This window comes from Rana temporaria, chromosome 4, assembly GCF_905171775.1.
Source record: "Rana temporaria chromosome 4, aRanTem1.1, whole genome shotgun sequence".
NCBI lineage: Eukaryota > Metazoa > Chordata > Amphibia > Anura > Ranidae > Rana > Rana temporaria.
In genome coordinates this window covers 341914512-341938008 of record NC_053492.1, presented here as the reverse complement: position 1 = coordinate 341938008, position 23497 = coordinate 341914512, and the positions used below count along the sequence as shown (strand labels likewise).

At 46.3% G+C, this 23497-nt stretch overlaps 1 protein-coding gene across 2 annotated transcripts in view; it reads right to left on the bottom strand.

Moving 5' to 3' along the window:
* The window catches only part of LOC120937509 (interferon-induced, double-stranded RNA-activated protein kinase-like), a 349209-nt gene that overhangs the window by 190281 nt on the left and 135431 nt on the right, over positions 1-23497 (bottom strand). The gene's annotated exons all lie outside the window — the stretch shown is intronic.

Sequence of the window (23497 nt, the reverse complement as noted above, 5' to 3'; positions counted from 1 at the left end):
ATTTTCACAAAATCGGTACCCTTGGAAAGCTTTTCCTACTATGAATACCATTTTCATGACAACCATTTACCCAAACTATACTATGATCATACTTCTGCTTCACTAATACAACATACATGTGAAGTGCTGTGATATTCCTTGCCTCTTATACACAGTAAACCTTAAAATGCTTTCTTTGTTCATTCTTTTTATTAAATTACACTTTTAAATGTACATATAAAGTAAAGGTTTTGGAGTAGATTTTGCATTACAAAGCATTGAAATGACTTGAGCACATCAACTTGTCATTGTGATCAGTGGGTATAGGGAAGCCCAACAGTGAGTGATAGGTAAAGAGGTTGGGAAGGATAAGTATTTGATAGCTTGAAGCTCTAGAGGAGAACAGGGGATACATTGCAGTGGAAGGATGGAAATGTGGAATAGGAGGTGGGGGGAGAAGAAGGATTGCCATTGGGCCCACCCTATCCTAAAAAGGCAAAGAGATTGAATCCTGCAGGTAAAAATCAATATTGTCCCTGGATGCCAGAGAGAAGAAAATGTCCATTTTGCCAATAAAGTGACATTAAAGATTTGTGTTTTTTTTTCTTCTTCTTTTTAAATAACAAACATGTTATACTTACTTGCGCTGTGCAATGGTTTTGCGCAGAACACCCCTGATCCTCCTCTTCTCAGGTCCCCTGCCGGTGCTCCTGGCCCCTCCTTCCTGCCTAGTTGCTTGCTATGGGGGTACCTGAGCATTCACACACGTAGCAAGGCTTAGCCCCCACCCCTGCTCTCTCCTCATTAGCTCCCTGGCAGTGGTCGACAGTAGCTGGAGCCAATGGCTACCGCTGCTGTCTTAGCCAATGAGAAGGAAGAGACCTGTGCGAGCCAAGGCTCTTATGCACATCGCTTGATCGAGATGGGGCTCAGATAAGTCATAGGGGGGGCATGAAGGTAAAGTACCTTTAGCTCTATAATACCACTTTAGGTTTGGCTTCTATCTTATCATGCAATAGGACTGAATTGATCCTAGATCTGGAGAGAGGTTTGGTGACTTCCAGGCTTTGACGATTGTTTGTTTTGCTGCCATTAATGCAAGGTACACAAAAGGGTCAAAATGGACAAGTCCCCTTGTCAGAACACAATAGCACAGCGGGGGAGATTGCTGTACTAACATTGCTGGGTTAAATGAAAAAACAAAAAAAAAAAAAGTATTGTGTGTCAGGCTTTAGACATAGAGAATCAATTTGGAAACAATGGGCCAAATTCTCAAAAAAGCTGCCTAACTTAACTTTCAGCAGTTAAGTTACACAGGCGTTAAATTTCTACCTAAGTCCCCGATCTTCAAAGCACTTACCTAGAAATTACACGCCGTGTAACTTAAGTGCCTCCGTCGCAAGGCGGTCCTCCTCTCCGGGGGGCGTTTACAATTTAAATGAGGCGCGCTCCCGCGCCGGCCGTACTGCGCATGCGTGTGACGTAATTTTCCCGACGTGCAGCGCGCAAACGTAATTTACGCCGGGCTTTGTGGATGGCGACGGGACAATAAAGTTGCGACGGGTAAAAAAAAAAAATGCGCCGGGAAACCAAATAAAAAAATAATAATTGACAGCGTCGCTCGGCATGCATTCCTGAGAGGGAGAACTCCATGCCAATTTTCAAAGAAAAAACCGGCATGGGTTCCCCCCCCAGGAGCATACCAGGCCCTTAGGTCTGGTATGGGTTGTAAGGAGACCCCCCCTACGCCGGAAAAACGATGTAGGGGGTCCCCCTACAATCCATACCAGACCCGTATCCAAAGCACGCTACCCGGCCGGCCAGGAATGGGAGTGGGGACGAGCGAGCGCCCCCCCCCCTCCTGAGCTGTACCAGGCCGCATGCCCTCAACATGGGGGGGTTGGGTGCTCTGGGGCAGGGGGGCGCACTGCAGGCCCCCCCACCCCAGAGCACCCTGTCTCCATGTTGATGAGGACAGGACCTCTTCCCGACAACCCTGGCCGTTGGTTGTCGGGGTCTGCGGGCGGGAGGCTTATCGGAATCTGGGAGTCCCCTCAAATAAGGGGGCCCCCAGATATCGCCCCCCACCCTAAGTGAATGGATATGGGATACATCGTACCCCTACCCATTCACCTGGAGGCAAAGTGATAGTTATTAAACACACAACACAAGGGTTTTTAAAATCATTTATTAGTCTGCTCCGGAGGCCCCCCCTGTCTTCTTTAGCTCTATTACCAGGGGGGGCTTCTTCTTCCACTCTCCGGGGGTCTTCTACGCTCTCCGGGGGTCTTCTACGCTCTCCGGGGGTCTTCTTCTGTCTTCGCCGCTCTCCGCTGTTGACTCGGCGCACCCCGGTTCTTCTCCAGCTGTCCGTTGCCTTCTCCTTCAGCGCTGGCTGCCTGCTATCTTCGTGTGTTAGCTCAATTACTAGCAGGCAGCCAGCGCGGTCTTCTGTGACGTCATCTTCTTCTATTCTCTTCTTCTCCCTTCTTCCGATGTTGACACGTCGCCTCTTCTCACTGCAATGATGGAAGCGCGCCTTGCATCCCATTTATATAGGCATCACCGTCCCATCATGCTCCAGTAGGTACCCACGTGGGTAGGCACCCACCACGTGGGTACCTACCGGAGCATGATGGGACGGTGATGCCTATATAAATGGGATGCAAGGCGCGCTTCCATCATTGCAGTGAGAAGATATCCATTCACTTAGGGTGGGGGGCCGGTATCTGGGGGCCCCCTTATTTGAGGGGACTCCCAGATTCCGATAAGCCTCCCGCCCGCAGACCCCGACAACCAACGGCCAGGGTTGTCGGGAAGAGGTCCTGTCCTCATCAACATGGGGACAGGGTGCTCTGGGGCCCGCAGTGCGCCCCCCTGCCCCAGAGCACCCAACCCCCCCATGTTGAGGGCATGCGGCCTGGTACGGCTCAGGAGGGGGGGGGGGCGCTCGCTCGTCCCCACTCCCATTCCTGGCCGGCCGGGTAGCGTGCTTTGGATACGGGTCTGGTATGGATTGTAGGGGGACCCCTTACGTCGATTTTTCGGCGTAGGGGGGTCTCCTTACAACCCATACCAGACCTAAGGGCCTGGTATGCTCCTGGGGGGGGAACCCATGCCGGTTTTGATTTTACAAATTGCCGTGGAGTTCTCCCTCAGGAATGCATACCAAATGCCGTCGCTTGAATGGGCTTTTACATGGTGTGACTAACTTTCCACATTGTAAAACCAGCCCTAGTTTTGCGCAAGCAAATCGGAACTTACGCAGAAATCACAATGCTTAAAAGCTTTGTGGATCTGTTTAAGTCCTCATTTGCATACTCAAAGCGGCATTTCAATGAGAAATGCCCCCAGCGGCGGATGCGGTACTGCATCCTAAGATCTGACAGTGTAAGTGTCTTACACATGTCAGTTTTTCTGCCTAACTTTGGAAAAAGCCTTTTGAGGATCGTTTCCAAAGTTAGGCACAGAGATACGCAGGCTGAACAGCAGTTCCGCCTGCGTATCTCTTTTGAGAATTTGGCCCAATGTTTTGAAATGGGCAAGGGGGTTTGAGATTTAAAAAAATGTGTTGGACAGGGAAGTCTACTTATTTGAGTCATATCTACAGGACAGGTCCACCATACATGAAGGAAAGTTCCAACTTGGCCACAGCTTCGATAACATTGAGTAGAGTAGCCTGATACATAGTGGGAAATTCTAGAGTGAAGGTACCATCTTGTCGATGCTGCATCCACCTTATAAGTATAAGTATAAGGGTCCATGCACACTAGAGCAGAATTTTTTTTTTAGAACCTCTGGCAGCAAAAGGGGTATACAAATGCTCATATTGCACAAGAGTATATAGGTATTTGCTTTTACAAGCATTTTTTTCCAAAACATTTCCCTCTGCTCATTTTTCAATGTACACTTGAAAATGCAAACGATCCAGAATGGGTAGAAGGGACCCCCAAGTTTGCCCCTGTTGTCAAACTGCCCAGGGATATTACTTCAATATGGTCTAGGCTTGTCCTGGAGTTAGAAATTTTTGGTTGGCCATTCTTAAATGCTTATGCCCCGTACACACCATCACTTTATGTGATGAAAAAAAACGTCACTTTAATTGACCGTGTGTGGGGGAAAACGTCGTTTTATGTCTTCTAAAAAACGAGCAAAAAAAATTGAAGCATGCTTAAATTTTATGTGTCGTTTTTCAAAACGTCAACTTTTACTTCACAGAAATTGACCGTGTGTAGTAAAAAACGTCGTTTAAAACGACGTTTTTGCACCCGCGCATGCCCAGAAGCTACTTATGAAGCAAGCTTCAATGGAAAAAGTGGTGAGAACGTAACCTCGCTTTGCTAGAACATTGTGAGAAAAACGATGGTGTGTAGGCAACTTCGTCTTTGAAAATTGAAGTTTCAAAAACGTAATTTTTTACTTCACAGAAAATGTCGTTTTTTTTCATCACATAAAGTGATGGTGTGTACGGGGCATTAGAGGAAGAATTGGCTCTTCCGAATATTTGTTCCCCTTAGAGATGCCTTCTGGGGGATTTTGCTGAGGAAGACTTGAGTAACTCACAGAAGACTCGCTTATGATTAGTATTTTTCTATGCCAAAAAAGCCTTGGCTCTCAAGTGGAAGGACCCCTCCCCTCCTAGTCTTAATTTCTGGGTTGATTTTATCAATGGTGCACTACCACAATATGTTGTAATATTAATATAGATATGTAGGTATTGTAAAATATTGTGGTATATGAAAGGCACAGTATATATAGGTTTACATACAGGCATTCAAGGTTACACATCAAAGGGGTTAGTGGTCAAACGACACGTATCAAAAGGACTCTTTGATGTGTTAATCTTATCTAAGAAGACCTAGGTGTGTGGCCTGGTACTTCCTTACATAAGGAAGTGTTTATTAATGTTAATTAGACTTGGTGGGATATTCATTCAATGGGAACATTTGGTTGACCCCCCCCCCCCTTCCAGTGTGAGTCCAATATTTGAAGGACTCAAGCTGGCATTCAAGGAGTCTTGGCTAGTCTTGTCTTGTCACTCTATGATGAACATTGCACAGGTCTAGGATAAGATGGGATTCTGAATTATACTCTGTCGGATTCTTGTATCGTCTGTGGACTTTGTATGTTATTGGAAGATCCATTAAATGCGTTCTCTGGAGAACCTTGTGTGAGTTGCTGCGGAACAACCTAATTTACTCTCTGACTTCAGTACATTGGATCTTATGGTTCTGTGTTGGACACTATACATAGATTACTACATTGGTGCCGTTCAAGTGACCAGAAGCGTATTTTCAGGACTTAGTAACAGAAGCCGGTGATGATAGCAATCCTGTGAGTTGGACAGAAGTCTGATGGAGACCCAAGAGCTGTGCGGTGACTCTAATGTCTGGTTGTGACATAAGAGAGTCTGATATACAAGACTAAACAAGTTTGGAACCCCAGAATTAGTCTCTGGAGACTGGAAACTGAAGAAAGAAAAGACTGCCGTGGACTAGAAGACCGGAACTGGCAAGGTGAAGCTTCAAATGCGGTGAGTAAAATATTTCCTTTATCTTAAATTATTAGTACTTTAGTCAAAATGCTTACTCAGTGTGAAGCTAGTGTCAGTTCTGATAAAGTTAACAGATGGGTATTAAAATGTATTAAGCGTCATGGCGGTCCTTATGAAATGCCAGAAAAATGTAAGCAGACGTGGACTATGATGAAGGAATTTTTAGAGGAAAGTGTTTTTGATAGCAAAATTTCAGAAAGTAAAAGAAAAGGTTGTATTGTGCAGGGCTTGTTATCTTGCTGTTTAAAAATGGAAAGTTCTTTGAATGATAAAGTTGAGGAAATTGCGCAGTTACAGAGTGCAGTTGATAATAGCCATAAAATGTGTCAGAGGTTACAAAACCAATCAGAAACTGGGACAGTAAATTTAAAATTGCATGCAGTTACTATTGGTGGAGCTTTGCTTGAGAAATCTAAACGTTGTGATGAATTATCAGAGGAAAATGAGAGATTAAAATTAAGAATTATGGAATTGGAGAAGAGATCTCAGGAATGCAGATGTGCATCAAATCTTGGATTAAGCAATCTGCAGCAAAATACAAACGTTCTATCAAATGAAACAGAACCTCATATTAAATCTGATAATTCATTGCCAGCCGCACCCACTGTGACCACCATGGTTTATAACAACAATAATAATACAGGTGAAGTTCAGCTTGTAATGAAGCATTTGAAACCAAAAGAACTGGATGCAATTCTTAAAGAAATAGGAATGGTTCCCTGCCATGATTTAAACAAATTTTTAAAATGGTTTTGTGACTTGCAGAATGTCATAGATTTGTACAATCTCAACCCATCGGACTTAGAAAGAGTTTTGCAACATTCTATAGGGAAAAGTCTTTGGTTGAGGATCAAACAGATCTGTCTTCAGCCTCTGAGGACAAGGGACATATTACTGGAGTTATGTGTTCTGTACGGAGTGCGTTCTGATGTTACGATTCATGGGAAGATTGATCAAATGCAGGGTGAATCTCCCTATGAATTGTCGCACAGGATAGAAACTATTATGGAATTGTTGGTTGGTAATAATCTTGCATTTGAGCGGGGAGGCTCGATACATATCAATATGTTGCTAGATGCTTTGCATGAAGATATCAAACAAGATATTTTTTTGGTTACCCCGAATCCTCACGATTTAAAAGACATATTATTGAGAGCAGATCATTTATGGAGAAGGTCAAATGAGCAAGCTGTCAGAATTGATGTAGCCACATTGTTTAGGACAAACACTGAACAGAAAGATCAGAAGATAATATCTAATGATCACATCAAAAGGGGAAACTCTGGGTCAAACATAGGCTATATTAACATGAAAAACAGAGCTGGCCAAAATAATAATAAGAAAAGGACCTGGATACCATTTCCTCAGTTAAAACAGAAATATGACCATCTGAAGATTGAGTATGATAAGATGAAAATAGAATATCACACACTATTAGAACAGTTGAATGGTACAGATCTGTTTTTGAATGAAAATGACACTTCTATAGCAGTGGGGGTGAATTAGCTTTAAAGTGTAAACATGTAAATAGTTCTTTGTTTAAGGTCTTTGCTAATGAGATTTTGTCTGAGAGTTTTTTGTCTTTCAGGTACAGTGCATTGCTGGAGATACGCGTTCGCATGTAAAAAGCAGGAGTAATTGTTGACTAGTGGGGGAGAGACACTGAATGGACAATATCACTATACAAGAAATTATAAAGAATTCCTGGACACTCTCTCTCAATTTTCATCAAGCAATGGACTTTTTTTTGAACATTCAAATTATTTTTTTTTCTCTTCATTTTTTTTTTATTTTATTTTCAATGACTTACCCAACGCCCTATTTTTTCATTTTCTCCCTTTCCCCGATATATTTTGCTTTTTTATTATGTTTTATTTCTTGAACTTAATCTTAAAACCAGAGCGAAGCATTTAAATCTAGAATAATGTTATAACATCTGTACATATGACATAATGCATATTGATATCAATATATTTACATCTGAGGTGATGTTGCACAAATGGCTGGGCATAGCATACATTATAGTAGGTTGGGTGGTTTTCCTAAATTTATAAGAGGGGTGAGTGAAATTCATCACTCTAATCATGATTTGAAACATTGTTGAATCAGTTATTTATAATATGCTGAAGGCTGTGACATATATGGATAAAGAGACCTTTCTACCTTTCATAAAAAATACTGGCAAGAATTTCCACTGCTGATTTGTCTGCACAGAAGATCTGATAAACACTGATGTCAAGCTGATAATATCGAAACCCTCGCATGGGGGAATATATATATGTTGGTATACCATTCTGGTGGAATTATGGACTGAATGATACAAAACAGCTCTATTAAAGGCAACGAGGGGTCGGCCTACAGCACGTTACGAAAGCAAATTGTTGCTGGCAATCAACAAATTCAGAATATTGAAGGTTTGAATGATTGAAGGTGTCAAGTGCAAGAAAAAGTTTGCAGCACAGAATTGTTACTGCCGGTCCGGATCCAAACCTTTTTGACCTTGAAAGGGACTGCTGATACATTAATGGTTCTTCTTACTACAAAGATGGAAGATGGAAGAATTTCAGGAATTGCTGGAGTTTGTGTAAAAGCATCTTTAAAAATGAAAACTTTGAGCCTGGAGATGAGAGAATCCTGGACTTATGTGGATTGGACCTCCCAAAACATACCAAGCTTTACTTTCAGTAAGATGGTGAGAGATGTGAAGTCAGAATGGACGGTGACATCAGCTCGTTTTTGCACAATATTCAAGATCGTGATGTGATTTACAAAACAAGGAGCAATCTTTGAAATGAGGCCTAACAGCTATACTGGCCACGAATGTTTACTGAATCCTTTTCCAGTCATGGTCTAAAGTTATATTATCTAATAACTGTTTCATGGGGATATTTTAGAGGTTGGTGAAGAGAGATGTAACCAGTCTGAACTTAATATTTCATATGAGCCATTGTAAAGCATCCAATACCTCAAACCATAATGACATTTAATGTTTGATTTATGAGTCAGTTCTAGTAGTTAGAACCGACTCAAGTGGGGGAATATGTTGTAATATTAATATAGATATGTAGGTATTGTAAAATATTGTGGTATATGAAAGGCACAGTATATATAGGTTTACATACAGGCATTCAAGGTTACACATCAAAGGGGTTAGTGGTCAAACGACACGTATCAAAAGGACTCTTTGATGTGTTAATCTTATCTAAGAAGACCTAGGTGTGTGGCCTGGTACTTCCTTACATAAGGAAGTGTTTATTAATGTTAATTAGACTTGGTGGGATATTCATTCAATGGGAACATTTGGTTGACCCCCCCCCCCCCTTCCAGTGTGAGTCCAATATTTGAAGGACTCAAGCTGGCATTCAAGGAGTCTTGGCTAGTCTTGTCTTGTCACTCTATGATGAACATTGCACAGGTCTAGGATAAGATGGGATTCTGAATTATACTCTGTCGGATTCTTGTATCGTCTGTGGACTTTGTATGTTATTGGAAGATCCATTAAATGCGTTCTCTGGAGAACCTTGTGTGAGTTGCTGCGGAACAACCTAATTTACTCTCTGACTTCAGTACATTGGATCTTATGGTTCTGTGTTGGACACTATACATAGATTACTACACTATATAAGTTGATTTACTCTTCTAGGAGTTGCCTCAAAAACTTTAAAAAAGATTTAGGCTGGCTGGCTCACCTCAGTTTCAGGTGAAATAGTAGTTTGATTAGTAAATACTATGGTACTATAGGAAGAAATGATGAGAGTTAGGCTATTCATGTAATCGTATGGTGTGGATTGTTCTAGTATACCAATGGTGTGGTAATAATTGCTCAAGTGTTTTGTTTTCTCCATGTCTTTAGAACTTTTGTGTATGTTAGTTTTCCCTTCTATTTCCCCTTCCATGGAGGGGGAAACATCAAAAACAAAATGCCATTTCTTATTATGCATTTTTTCTTTATTAATGACAAATTGATATTGCACAGATCACTGATTGATTGGATGATATAATATTTGTGTAATAGACTATTCTTCCTGTTGTACAAGGCTGTGTAGATATACAATGTATATTTGTTGTCAACTTTATTTTGAAATTGAATAATATATTACCTAAACAGGAGCGTTTAGAATAGTTAGTGTAAACGCACCGATCCACGTCCTGTTAAAGGAGAGGAGAAGACCGATGTGTGTGCCCAGTACAGAGGAACACCAATAGGTCTCCTCCCCTTGTGAGTCCCCGCCTCCTACAGTTAGAATCACTCCCTAGGACAGTGATGGCGAACCTTGGCACCCCAGATGTTTTGGAACTACATTTCCCATGATGCTCATGCACTCTGCCGTGTAGTTGAGCATCATGGGAAATGTAGTTCCAAAACATCTGGGGTGCCAAGGTTCGCCATCACTGCCCGAGGATTACATATTTAACCCCTCAATCGCCCCCTAGTGTTAACCCCTTTACTGCCAATCACATTTATACAGTAATCAGTGGATTTTTATAGCCATGATCGCTGTATTAATGTGAATGGTCCCAAAATAGTGTCAAAAGTGTACGATATGTCCGCTGCAATGTCACAGATCGCAGCCATTACTAGCAATAATAAAAATGCCATAAATCTATCCCATATTTTGTAGACGCTATAACTTTTGCACAAATCAATCAATATAAGTTTATTGTGATTTTTTTACCAAAAATATGTAGAATAAAACATATCAGCCTAAACTGAGGAAAAAAAAATCGTTTTTGTGGGTTTTTTTTAATGGGATATTTATTATAGCAAAAAGTAAAAAATATTGTGTTTTTTTTTTTTCAAACTTGTCACTCTTCTTTTGTTTATAGCACCAAAAGAAAGCTCTATTTGTGAGGAAAAAAGGACATCAATTTTGTTTGGGTCGCACCACCGTGCAATTGTCAGTTAAATTGCAACAGTGCTGAAAACTAAAAATTACCCTGGGCAGGAAGGGGATGAAAATGCCCTTGTATTGAAGTGGTTAAGCCCATCGTGCAATGATCCTAAATGTTCGCTTCGTATGGATCAGCAGAAAAACAGGCCCTGTGACTTGTGTGAAGATGCTAAATGCTGTAAAAGGCCCAAGAACGCCTATATTTTTGGGAGAATAGGCTCAGGTAGGGAAGGAGGGATTAGTTCTCAGAGCAGAAGCACTGGGAAAAAAAGGATGATAGCTACCCAGCTGTTTGGAAGAGGATCCTGTAGAGCACATGCGTCAAACACAAGGACCGCGGGCCGAAAATGGCCCTCCAGACCATTTTATGTGGCCCTCGCATCTCTCCTGCTGCTGTGGCAACACCATCGTTTCTGTCCCTACACTGTCTTGGCAGTCGGTGGCAGAGAGGAAGGCAGAACTTCTGCGCTAGATCCTGCACTTCTGTGCAGCTGCGGAGAGGCTCATTTCTGAACACTCTTAGCAGAGAGGAGGACAGAACTCCTGCTACAGACCCTGCACCTCTCTGTGCAGCCACACTACCCCCTTGTCTCTGCTTCCCCTGGTCTCAGCATTCAGCAGACTCCAGCAGCTGATTCCAGTCCTCTTCTGGTCCTCCTCCAGACCCAGCTTCTTTCTGGTGTTATGTCAAATTCTCCAACCCATCAAAAGCTCCAACCACGTCACTTCCGGTTTCTTTAAACCATCAGTAATTGGAGATTTTGACGATTTGCTGTTTGGACAAAACACTGACAACTGAATACAGTCTGGTGCACGATATTATGAGCGAAGATTGTTACTTCGCTCCAAAACTAACTAACCAAATAGCCGCCTCTGAGGCGACGGAAAACGTTGTCCTTGTTACCTGCTGAGCTGTCAAAACAACAATTTGTCAAAATCTCCAATTACTGATGGTTTAAAGAAACCGGAAGTGACATGGTTGGAGTTTTTGACGAGTTGGAGAATTTGACAGAACACTGGCAGCAGCCCAAGGTAAGGGGGGTGCACTGTGATGTACGGGAGGGTGGGGGACTCTTGACTTCTGATGGTGGTGGGGGGGCTCTTGACATCTGATGTAAGGGGGAGTGGGGTGCTCTGGACATTAAGTCTTAGAGATACAACCGGCCCTTTGAGGGCAAACATAATGGTGATGTGGCCCACAATGAAAATGAGTTTGACACCCCTACTGTAGAGGGACTGCACTGTTAGGAACTGAAGAGGAGTCAATGCACTAGGTAACATGTATAGAGAACAAGCATAGATGACAGTTCTGACCCCACCCTATAAAGGCAATACAAGGGGAAGAAGAATGACATGACCTTCCCACAGAAGGCGATAAGAGGAACCTAAGAGAAGCGAAAAGTACTGGTACTTATTCGCCATGTACCTTAAGAGAAAGAAGGGGCCCTTTGTAAGAAGGCGGTGAGAGCTAATGCAGAATTACAGCTGGCAGGTGCAAGGTTTTAAAATCACAGAAGCCTATTTAAGGAGTTAAACCCGAAGGAGTTAAACCCTGAAGTGGGTCCCAAAGGGGCAAAGTAATTTACAACAGGCAACAAAGAACAGATTATTTTGAAAGAGCGTGCACACCCAAGGTTTTATGAAGAGGATATAATAAGCCTCACCAATATCTGCAGGATGCTGAGGGCTAGGTAATATATGTGGCTTTTCCAAATGGAAGAAGTAGAATGAGGAATGGGAATGATTTTTTTAATCGAGTTCCTAACCATCACACTGGGTGAAAATCTCACGTGGTAAATTACAGAGTATTGGGGGAAGTGATCTTTATACCCCCAGAAAAGGATGGGGGGGGGTTGGAATGTGTCCAACTGGTCAATATGAGGATTATAGATACTGGGAAATCTGTGGGTAAGAGTCTGCAAGTCAGTCACAACTGAAGCCGTGTGGTGAGAGAGGCAGGCAGACCATATGTGCTATGCAACCTTTTCCAGTACAAATCTGGGGAAGGAATTTGACTGGTGTCAAGGGCCAGTTCTTTGAGGAGAGAGCAGAAAGACTTCTTATCTCATAAAAATTGCTGATCCTCAACCATAGTATGTGAAGGAAGGGCACATCAAAACTCAGGTCAGAGTCTGAGGTTTGTAGACCAGGGAGCTATAAAAAAAATTACAACCACCCACTCTATAACTAGCTTTTAAAGTAAGGTACACATGGAGGGGCATTGCACAGTACAAACAAATAAAAGATGTGCCAGCACACTAAGCTAGCCTGCAAAAATAAAAAATAAAAAACTGGCACTGTCTACCAATTTGCATAAAACAGAGGTTTTAGTTGCACATATTTGCAAATATATGTGGAAGCCGTACTGCTTCGCCAAGGTTCCTCTGTAAAGTATGGTCCTAACTAGAACATTTGAGTCTTCAAGTTGTAGACCATGGAGACCTCATGATTTTTCACCAGCAGAATTTTGTGAATAGCAGCATCTCCTTTGCCTTTCTGCAAACGGAAGTGCATCAGGCAGTTCAGGTTGTATCATCTGAGGATTATAAGGGCAGACAAAGCTTACGAGTGTAAGTGTGAATAAGTGTGCTACTTTAAAAGTAAATGCTATAATAAGGTTACAGATAAGGCTGAGTAAGCGAGAAAATAGACAGGGTAAAAACACTTAAAAGAGGTTGTAAACCCTTGTGTAATGCATCCTAAGGTGAAAAAACTTCTGTCACTCAGCATCCCCCTAGCCCTTCCCCCGTTTTACTCACCTGAGCCCATGAGTTCCCCCGCCAGAGACACGCTCTACCTCCCTGGCTGGGGATCTCGGCTCTTGATTGGATAGATTGATAGCAGCGCAGCCATTGGCTCCCGCTGCTGTCAATCAAATCCAATGACGCGGGGGAGGGCCAAGTCCGGCATTCTGTGTCTATGGACGCAAATGGTGAACTCGGGAGTGCACCCGCACGGTAACCCCCTGGGAGAGCGCTTTTCCTAGGGGGTTTCCAGATGCCAGGAGGAGCCGCGAGAGCCGCATTGGGACCCCAGAAGATGAGGCTCGGGGCCACTCTGTGCAAAACGAACTGCACAGTGGAGGTAAGTATGATATGTTTTTTATTTAAAAACAAAAAACAACGATTTAGTAACACTTTAGGTGTGGATCACCCCATAACCTGTGTCCTCAAAACTGCTTGTCTGCTTAGCACTGCAGTGTGTCTTGCAGGATAAAAGGATATAGAGTAGTATCTTCTACATAAAAAGCTACTATGTAATAAGCCATCAAGATACTGTATGTGTAGTCAGGAATTGGTTGTAAAGATACAGGCAAGTCCTGTCTTACTATGCCCACAATACATGTCCGTGCTAGATCAAGGCTTCTCCGGTCACAGTGGACACAACCCTAAGAGCAGGGGTCTCAAAGTACCGTCCTGCGGGCCATTTGCGGCCCGCGGACCGGTTTTAAATGACCCGCGGGTGCCGCGGAAGTGTAGATCGCGGTGCCGCGAAGAGTGGCGCAGGAAGCGTCTGTCATAAGTTCACTTGTCTCTCATGTCACACTGCTACTCCCCAGCGGCCCCTCCTCTCTTCCATCCTCGTTTGCTTGTGACATTATCTGAGATGGACGAGAAGAGAGGGGGGGGGCTGCCAGGGAGTAGCAGCGTGATATGAGAGACAAGTGAACTTATGACAGAAGCTTCCTGCGCTACTCTGCCTTTGAAGAAAACAACAAGTAAATGCTGACCTGTGCCCTGGTGTGCTCTCATGTGCCCTGATGTGCTCTCATGTGCCCTGATGGTGCCCTAATGTGCTCTTATGTGCCCTGGTTGTGCCCTAATGTGCTCTCATGTGCCCTCATGTGCCCTGATGTGCTCTCATGTGCCCTCATGTGCTCTAATGTGCCTTGATGTGCTCTCATGTGCCCTGATTGTGCTCTGATGTGCTTTCATGTGCCCTGATGTGCCCTGATGTGCTCTCATGTGCCCTGATGTGCTTCCATGTTCCCTGATGTGCCCTCATGTGCTCTCATGTGCCCTGATTGTGCCCTGATGTGCTCTCATGTGCCCTGATGTGCCCCATGTACCCTCATGTGCCCCATGTACCCTGATGTGCTGGGCTCTGTACATCAGGGTACCCTGTGCCCTGTACCCTGATGTGCCATGTGCCCTGTCCTGATGTGCTGTGCCCCATGTGCCCTGATGTGCTCTCATGTGCCCTGATGTGCCCTCATGTGCTCTCATGTGCCCTGATGTGCTCTCATGTGCCCTCATGTGCTCTCATGTGCCCTGGTGTGCCCTGATTGTGCCCTGATGTGCTTTCATGTGCCCCATGTACCCTCATGTGCCCTGATGTGCTCTCATGTGCCCTGATGTACCCTGATGTGCTGGGCTCTGTACATCAGGGTACCCTGTGCCCTGTACCCTGATGTGCCATGTGCCCTGTCCTGATGTGTTGGGCCCCATGTGCCCTGATGTGCTCTCATGTGCCCCATGTTCCCTGATTGTGCCCTGATGTGCCCCATGTGCCCTGATTGTGCCCTGGTGTGCTCGTATGTGCCCCATGTGCCCTGATATGCCCCATGTGCTCCGATTGTGCCCTGATGTGGCCCATGTACCCTGATGTGCCGTGGGGCACATGAGAGCACATCAGGGCACAATCAGGGAACATGGGGCACACCAGGGAACATGGGGCACACCAGGGAACATGGGGCACATGAGAGCACATCAGGGCACATGGAGCACAGCACATCAGGACAGGGCACATTGCACATCAGGGTACAGGACATGGCACATCAGGGCACAGCACATCAGGACAGGGCACATCAGGGTACAGGGCACATGAAACATCACATCAGGGTACAAAGCCCAGCACATCAGGGCACATGGCACATCAGGGTACAGGGCACATGAAACAGCACATCAGGGTACAAAGCCCAGCACATCAGGGTACATGGGGTACCCTGATGTGCTGGGCTTTGTACCCTGATGTGCTGTTTCATGTGCCATGTACCCTGATGTGCCATGTCCTGATGTGCTGTGCCCTGATGTGCCATGTCCTGATGTGCTCTCATGTGCCCCATGTTCCCTGGTGTGCCCCATGTTCCCTGATTGTGCCCTGATGTGCTCTCATGTGCCCTGGTGTGCTCGTATGTTCCCCATGTGCCCTGATATGCCCCATGCGCCCTGATGTGCTGTGATTGTGCCCCATGTACCCTGATGTGGCCCATGTACCCGGATGTGCCATGTGCCCCATGTACCCTGATGTGCCCCATGTACCCTGATGTGCTGGGCTTTGTACCCTGATGTGCTGTTTCATGTGCCCGTTACCCTGATGTGCCATGTGCCCTGTCCTGATGTGCTGTGCCCTGATGTGCCATGTCCTGCACTGTGCCATGTGCCCTGTCCTGATATGCCCTGCCCTGATGTGCTGTGCCCCAATGTGCCCTCATGTACCCTGATGTGCTGGGCTCTGTACATCAGGGTACCCTGTGCCCTGTACCCTGATGTGTCATGTGCCCTGTCCTGATGTGCTGTGCCCCATGTGCCCTGATGTGCTCTCATGTGCCCCATGTTCCCTGATTGTGCCCTGATGTGCCCCCTGTTCCCTGATTGTGCCCTGATGTGCCCCATGTGCCCTGATTGTGCCCTGGTGTGCTCGTATGTGCCCCATGTGCCCTGATATGCCCCATGTGCTCTGATTGTGCCCTGATGTGGCCCATGTACCCTGATGTGCCATGGGGCACATGAGAGCACATCAGGGCACAATCAGGGAACATGGGGCACACCAGGGAACATGGGGCACATTAGAGCACATCAGGGCACATGGGGCACAGCACATCAGGACAGGGCACATGGCACATCAGGATACAGGACATCACACATCAGGGCACAGCACATCAGGACAGGGCACATCAGGGTACAGGGCACATGAAACAGCACATCAGGGTACAAAGCCCAGCACATCAGGGCACATGGCACATCAGGGTACAGGGCACATGAAACAGCACATCAGGGTACAAAGCCCAGCACATCAGGGTACATGGGGTACCCTGATGTGCTGGGCTTTGTACCCTGATGTGCTGTTTCATGTGCCATGTACCCTGATGTGCCATGTCCTGATGTGCTGTGCCCTGATGTGCCATGTCCTGACGTGCTCTCATGTGCCCCATGTTCCCTGGTGTGCCCCATGTTCCCGATTGTGCCCTGATGTGCTCTCATGTGCCCTGGTGTGCTCGTATGTGCCCCATGTGCCCTGATATGCCCCATGCGCCCTGATGTGCTGTGATTGTGCCCCATGTACCCTGATGTGGCCCATGTACCCGGATGTGCCATGTGCCCCATGTACCCTGATGTGCCCCATGTACCCTGATGTGCTGGGCTTTGTACCCTGATGTGCTGTTTCATGTGCCCGTTACCCTGATGTGCCATGTGCCCGGTCCTGATGTGCTGTGCCCTGATGTGCCATGTCCTGCACTGTGCCATGTGCCCTGTCCTGATATGCCCTGCCCTGATGTGCTGGGCTTTGTACCCTGATGTGCTGTTTCATGTGCCCTGTACCCTGATGTGCCATGTCCTGATGTGCTGTGCCCTGATGTGCCATTTCCTGATGTGCTCTCATGTGCCCCATGTTCCCTGGTGTGCCCCATGTTCCCTGATTGTGCCCTGATGTGCTCTCATGTGCCCCATGTGCCCTGGTGTGCTCGTATGTGCCCCATGTGCCCTGATATGCCCCATGTGCCCTGATGTACTGTGATTGTGCCCCATGTACCCTGATGTGGCCCATGTACCCTGATGTGCCATGTGCCCCATGTACCCTGATGTGGCCCATGTACCCTGATGTGCTGGGCTTTGTACCCTGATGTGCTGTTTCATGTGCCCTGTACCCTGATGTGCCATGTGCCCTGTCCTGATGTGCTGTGCCCTGATGTGCCATGTCCTGCACTGTGCCATGTGCCCTGTCCTGATATGCCCTGCCCTGATGTGCCATGCACCCTGATGTGACCTGTTGTGCTGTACCCCTATGTGCTGTGCTCTGATGTGCCCTGTACCCTGATGTGCTGGGCTTTGTACCCTGATGTGCTGGGCTTTGTACCCTGATGTGCGCTGTGCACTCATGTGTGCTGTGCCCTGATGTGCTGTACCCTAATGGTGAGTGGTCAGTGTGTAGTGTAGTGGTCAGTGTGCAGTGTAGTGGTCAGGGTTAATAATGCGTTCGCTGACACCAGTACTGTTTTTGAAGTTTGAAAGTTTGCATGCGGCCCCCCATGGGATATGGAATCTTGTCTTGTGGCCCTCAGGTAATTTGAGTTTGAGACCCCTGCCTAAGAGGATCTTTAGCAGGGCCGCCATCAGGAATTATGGGGCCCCTTACACAGCTTCAGGCATGGGCCCCCTGGAGCAGAGAACGGGGGGGGGGGGGGGGGTGCCGACGCCTGAAATTGAGAAGCGGGGGGGGGGGAGCCATCTGGGGACCTCTGGGCCCTTTAATAAAAATAAAAAAGATATATAAAAAATAAAGGGATTTTTAATACAGCTTACCTGTAAAATCCTTTTCTTGGAGTACATCACGGGACACAGAGCGGCATATTCATTACTATATGGGTTATATGGAGTACCTTCAGGTGTTGACACTGGCAATCTCAAACAGGAAATGCCCCTCCCTATATAACCCCCTCCCATAGGAGGAGTACCTCAGTTTTGTAGCAAGCAGTATGCCTCCCAAAATGGTCCCCAAAAAGAGGGGTGGGAGCTCTGTGTCCCGTGATGTACTCCAAGAAAAGGATTTTACAGGTAAGCTGTATTAAAAATCCCTTTTTCGTTATCGTACATCACGAGACACAGAGCGGCATATTCATTACTATATGGGATGTCCCAAAGCAATGCTCACAATGAGGGGAGGGAGAACATCTCCAAGACAAAAGGATTTAATTTAGAGAAATACTCAAATCATAATAAATCCAACTTAGTTGAGAAAAATAATCTTAAATTTTAAATTTAACTCAAAAAAGAGGAGCCCCCGGAATCCGAGGGTCTCAAACTGCAGCCTGCAGCACTGCCTGCCCAAAGGCTGTATCAGACTTCCTTCTTACGTCCAACTGGTAGAATTTTGTAAACGTGTGGACAGAAGACCAGGTTGCCGCCTTGCAAACTTGAGCCATAGAGATCTGGTGGTGTGCTGCCCAGGAGGCGCCCATGGCCCTAGTAGAATGAGCCTTTAATGATACTGGAGGAGGCAACCCTTTCAAGCCGTAGGCCTGAGTGATTAATTGCTTAATCCACCTAGAAATGGTGGACTTTGCAGCTGCATAGTTACATAGTTACATAGTTAGTCAGGTTGAAAAAAGACACAAGTCCATCCAGTTCAACCACAAAAAACAAAATAAAAAAACACAGTAAAATCCTATACACCCAACTCCATACCCACAGTTGATCCAGAGGAAGGCAAAAAACCCCAGCGGAGCATGATCCAATTTGCTACAGCAGGGGAAACAATTCCTTCCTGATCCCCCGAGAGGCAATCGGATTTACCCTGGATCAACTATACCTACAAATCTTAGTACTCAGTTATATTCTGTACATTTAGGAAAGAATCCAGACCTTTCTTAAAGCAATCTACTGAGCTGGCCAGAACCACCTCTGGAGGGAGTCTGTTCCACATTTTCACAGCTCTTACTGTGAAAAAACCTTTCCGTATTTGGAGGTGAAATCTCTTTTCCTCTAGACGTAAAGAGTGCCCCCTTGTCCTCAGTGATGACCGTAAAGTGAATAACTCAACACCAAGTTCACTGTATGGACCTCTTATATATTTGTACATGTTGATCATATCCCCCCTTATTCTCCTCTTCTCAAGAGTGAATAAATTTAGTTCTTCTAATCTTTCCTCATAGCTGAGCTCCTCCATGCCTCTTATCAGTTTGGTTGCTCTTCTCTGCACTTTCTCCAGTTCTCCTATATCCTTTTTGAGAACTGGTGCCCAAAACTGAACTGCATATTCCAGATGAGGTCTTACTAATGATTTGTACAGGGGCAAAATTATATCTCTGTCTCTGGAGTCCATACCTCTCTTAATACAAGAAAGGACTTTGCTCGCTTTGGAAACCGCAGCTTGGCATTGCATGCCATTATTGAGCTTATGATCAACTAAAACCCCCAGATCCTTCTCCACTACAGACCCCCCCAGTTGTACTCCCCCTAGTATGTATGATGCATGCATATTCTTAGCCCCCAAGTGCATAGCTGCCTGCCCCTTCTTGGGCCCATCCGGTAATATGAACAGCACATCTGTTTTCCGGATCTTCTTTGTAGCTTTAAGATAGGCCTTCATGGCCCTGACGATATCCAAGGTATGCAGCAACCCTTCCTTTCTGGAAGTAGGTTTAGGGAAGAAGGATGGTAATACCAAATCCTGGTTCAAATGAAAACTGGATACAACCTTCGGTAGGAAGGAAGGATGAGGGCGGAGAACGACCCTGTCCTTATGAAAAATAAGATATGGTTCCTTACAGGATAAGGCCGCCAGTTCCGATACTCTTCTTGCGGAAACTATGGCGACCAAAAATACTAACTTCCTTGTCAGTAAAACCAAAGGAATTTCAGCCAACGGCTCAAACGGTTGTTTCTGTAAACTTGACAGAACAAGGTTTAAATCCCACGGGCAAAGCGGGGATTTAACTGGAGGTTTAATACGTAAGACCCCTTGAAGGAAGGTCTTAACCAGCGAGTGGGTGGCCAGCGGCCGCTGAAACCACACTGACAGAGCAGAAATCTGTCCTTTGATTGTGCTTAATGCCAATCCTTTATCCACTCCTAGCTGGAGAAAACTTAATACTCTATCGATGGTAAATTTGCGAGAAAGCCATCGCTTGGACTCACACCAGCCTACATAGGCCTTCCAGACCCTGTAATAAATCACCCTAGAGACCGGTTTCCTGGCTCTGATTAGGGTAGAGATTACTTTCTGAGACAGACCTCTACCCCTGAGAATCAGGGATTCAGCTTCCAGGCCGTCAAATTTAGATGCCGTAAGGCAGGGTGGAGGATCGGACCTTGCGATAGCAGGTCTGGCCGTAGAGGAAGAGTCCAAGGGTCTCCCACTACCATCCTTAAGATTAGTGAGTACCATGCCCTTCTGGGCCATGCTGGAGCTACCAGGATGACTGGTATGTGCTCCACCCGGATCCTGCGCAGCAGGCGGGGTAGTAACTGGAGCGGGGGAAACGCATAAAGAAGTTTGAACTGATGCCAAGGGCAAACCACCGCATCGGTTCCGCAGGCCATCGGATCCGTTGAGCGGGACATGAACCTGTCTAGCTTCTTGTTGAGTCTCGATGCCATGATATCCACGTCCGGCACTCCCCATCTTTGGCAGAGTGCTTGAAAGATTTGTGGATGCAGAGACCATTCCCCCGGCAATAGAGTCTGGCGGCTTAAGAAGTCCGCCTGAAAGTTGTCCACTCCTGGAATGAATATTGCCGATATGCAGGGCACATGAGCCTCTGCCCATAGGAGAATCAAGCTCACCTCTCTCTGAGCGGCTTGACTCCTGGTTCCCCCTTGGTGATTTATGTATGCCACGGCCGTGGCATTGTCTGATTGAATTCTCACCGGGAACCCCTGCAATTTTGACGTCCAAGCCCTGAGGGCTAGTCGAGCAGCTCTGAGCTCCAAGATGTTGATGGGCAACTGCTTCTCTGGCGTTGCCCAAGTACCTTGGCGAGTGCAACCATCCAAAATTGCTCCCCAGCCCGTCAGGCTGGCGTCTGTGGTCACTATCTTCCAAGCCACTGGGCTGAAAGACTTCCCCTTCAGTAGATTCTGAGGGTCTAACCACCAACACAGACTTTGTCGGACTCTTGATGAGAGCGGCAACGGGATATCCAAGGCCTGTGGCCTTCTGCTCCATGCTGACAGGATGGCTGCCTGCAGGATGCGAGTGTGGCTCTGGGCGTATGGTACCGCCTCGAATGTGGCCACCATCTTGCCTAGTAACCTCATACATAGGCGAATAGTCGGTTCCTTCTTGCTTAGAACCAGTAGGATTAATTCCTTGATGGCTTTGACCTTCCTCAGAGGTAGAAACACTCTTTGTTGTTCTGTGTCTAATCTCATGCCGAGATATTCCAACTGCCTTGTGGGCAGGAAAGCTGACTTTTCTCGATTTAGGACCCAGCCGAACTTCTCGAGGTATTGGACCGTGAGGGCCACTGCTCGCTCCAAGCCGGGAGACGAGTGATCTATGACTAGGAGGTCGTCCAGGTATGCTAGGATCGTGACCCCTTGGATCCTTAGTTTGGCTAGGATTGGAGCTAGGACCTTCGTGAACACCCGGGGGGCCGTAGCCAACCCGAAGGGAAGCGCCACGAATTGGAAGTGACGCGAAGCCACCATGAAGCGTAGATATTTTTGATGTGGCTGATAAATTGGAAGATGAAGGTAGGCATCCTTTATGTCTATGGATGCCATGAAGTCGTCCTTTTGGAGTGTGGTAGCTGCTGACCGCACGGATTCCATCCGAAATGAGCGGATCTTTAGGTATGTATTTACCATCTTTAGGTCCAAAATTGGCCTGACATCTCCATTGGACTTCGGGATGATGAATAGGTTGGAGTAGAAACCTAGCCCCTGTTCCAGGACTGGTACCTCTACTATTACTTCCTGGGAAAGTAGATGATTTAATGCCGACATTAATGCGGCTCCTTTCTCCGGATCGTTTGGAATCCTCGACTCCTGGAAATGAAGAGGAGGAAACCTTAGGAAATCTAATTTGTAGCCCGTGGCCACGGAAGACCGTACCCACTCGTCGGGAATGCTGGCTTCCCAAACCTCTGAAAAGAGTCGCAGCCTTCCCCCCACCTTCGTGGGTGGGGGCGCCCCTTCATAAGGTCGGCTTGGGGGCTGGTTTTGCTGGTTTGCGAACCCACTGCTTTCTGCCTCTAGCAGCCTGTCCTTGTGATTTGCTGTTGAAGCCGAAGTTTGCTTTCGCAGGAGGCCGTCGATACTGTTTGGCATTAGAGGGCCCCTGCCCAGGGGAGTACTGTCGTTTAAACGCAGGCCCCTGAAACTTCCTCTTAGTTGGCAAGAGAGTACTTTTGCCATTTGAAATGGTTTGAATGTATTTATCTAGGTCTTCTCCGAAGAGTCGTCCTCCATGGAAGGGGAACCCTACCAGGAGCTTCTTGCATGGGGGCTCGGCCTCCCAGCTTTTTAACCATAAGAGTCTTCTCATATGGATAAGGGATAACGATAAACGTGACGCTTGCTGGATAGAATCCTTAATTGCGTCTACTGTAAAACATATGGCCCTAGGGACATCCGAAAATTCTTCTGCCTGCTGGGCAGGAATAAGTTTAAGCATCTGCTTAACTTGATCCGATAATGCTTGAGCAACCCCAATCGCAGCCACAGCTGGCTGTACTACTGCCCCTGCAGTAGTGAAGGAGTTCTTAAGTAGTGCTTCCAAGCGTTTATCAACTGGATCCTTGAATACCTGTATGTTTTCTACAGGGCATGTTAATGATTTGTTAATACATGAGATGGCTGCGTCCACTGCAGGAGTAGCCCATTTCTTGGAAAATTTATCTTCCATAGGATATAGGGCAGAGAATCTTTTAGGTGGTAAGAAGATTTTATCTGGCTTGTTCCAATCTTGGAACAAAACTCCCTCTAGTAGAGGGTGGATCGGAAATACTGCATTGCTTTGAGGCGCCCTCAGTGAGCCCAAAGCTGAAACCGTAGATACCTGGAGATCTGGTACTGGCAAGTTGAATGCATTATGGACCAAGTCCGTTAAGGCTTGAATCCACCAGCTCTCCCCTTGGGAGACTGCTCCAGACTCCTCTGTATCCGGATCTTCGATCCCTGAACCTACTTGGTCCTTGTCCAAGAGGTCGTCCAATTCCCCTGAGGAAAGGACCTCCTCTTCTGAGGGTCCGCGCTCGGGCGACGGAGATCTAATCCGTTTACTGCCCCGCATAGCTGTGGCTATCATTTTTCCCATTCTTTTCTCCATCTCTCTTAAAGAGGTGAGTAATACCTCGTCCGTGACCATCTTAGGGTTGGACTGACCCGCGCCAGCTCCAGCCCCAGAT